The sequence below is a fragment of the Rhinopithecus bieti genome, unplaced genomic scaffold (assembly GCF_001698545.2).
Source record: "Rhinopithecus bieti isolate Rb0 unplaced genomic scaffold, ASM169854v2 repeat_17117, whole genome shotgun sequence".
NCBI lineage: Eukaryota > Metazoa > Chordata > Mammalia > Primates > Cercopithecidae > Rhinopithecus > Rhinopithecus bieti.
This window is the reverse complement of record NW_016835190.1, coordinates 1-1306: the sequence shown is the minus strand read 5'-3', so window position 1 is coordinate 1306 and position 1306 is coordinate 1. Positions and strand designations below refer to the sequence as shown.

At 62.0% G+C, this 1306-nt stretch overlaps 1 pseudogene; it reads right to left on the bottom strand.

Moving 5' to 3' along the window:
• Positions 1 to 3: 3 nt before the first annotated feature.
• On the bottom strand, positions 4 to 1300 carry LOC108524697 (putative uncharacterized protein KIAA1920; annotated as a pseudogene).
• Positions 1301 to 1306: the final 6 nt, after the last annotated feature.

The following is a 1306-nucleotide window of genomic DNA, read 5'->3' as shown; positions in this document are numbered from 1 at the left end:
GCTCAGGATTTCCCAGCCCACCTGCACCTCCAGATCCAGGTTCTCCACAGTGTCCTCGACGTGGTGCTGTGGGTCAGTGCTCAGGTACCTCACGTGGCCCTACTCCACGTCCTGCTGGTGGAATGCCTGTGTGGCCCACCACTCAGCACCCTCCACCCCACTAGCCCCCTGCTTCTGCAGCTCCCTGAACTGCAGGGCTCCAGCGATGCGGAACAGCACGCTCACATCCTGCCACACGGCGCTGCTCTCCACCAACAGGTTGGTGGGCAAGATGGGCATGGCAGAGCCCTGGGCCAGGCACAGTCCTGTGCTATGGTGGATCTGTATGGGCAGCTGGACAGCCACCACCTTCAGCATGGCCGGGGGCGGGGGGTGCAGTCCATCGCTGATCCAGAAAGTCAAGTGCTGTGCAGGGCCTCCGCGGTGGTCACAGACTAGGCTGCCGGCCTCCAACTCCCGGCAGGAGAACTCGGTCACCGGCTCCCCAGGCTGCTCCACGGTCTCAGTGTTCCACGGGGAGGCCAGAGGGGGCGCCAAGGAGCTAGAAGGCGAGGCCCTCACAGGCAGAGTCCGGGTCATAGGCCTGGAAAACCTCAGGCCCCAGTGGCTTCTGCGTGTGTTCCAGGAACACCATGAGGCTGCCACGTGGGAAGATGATGCCGGGTGGGTCACTGACAGGGTGAACCTGGAAGGGCAGGAGGTCATTTTGGCCCCTCCGTAGGCATGAGGGCATGGGCACCAGAGCCATCACTGACACCTCTAGCACCAGCTGGTCAGAGGTGTCCTCAGGGCCATCGTGGATGAAGCAGGCCTTGCGGTTCACCATGTCCAGGAGGGTGAACATTTTTCATGCCTGGGCACCCGGGATGTCCAGTTCAACCTCGCCCTAACATGCCCCTCAGGTCACGCTGAACAACACCTGGGATGTGCGCAGCTCAGCCTCCATCAGGGCCAGCATGGGTTGCACGTGCTGCCACTCAAGCCAGGCTGTGCCACCCTCAGCCACCACCAGTGGGCAGATAGTCAACAGCTGGGTGAAATTAGCAGACAGGGTGCAGCCCTAGCTCAGGCACGCATGGCTCAGCTAGCTCCATGGCCAGCCAAGCCTTGGTGGCCAGCATGGAGAAAGCTTCATCATGGTCACAGGCATCATCCTCATACTCCTCCACCTCCTCCAGCCTTCAGCCAGCCGCCATGTTGTGCGTCAACAAGGCTTCCCGCAGCCCCCGCCTTTGGCCATTGACACTGAGGTCTTCCATGCAGCCATCCCAGCAGGGAGGCATTGGCAGCTCCTCGTGTCAGGTCT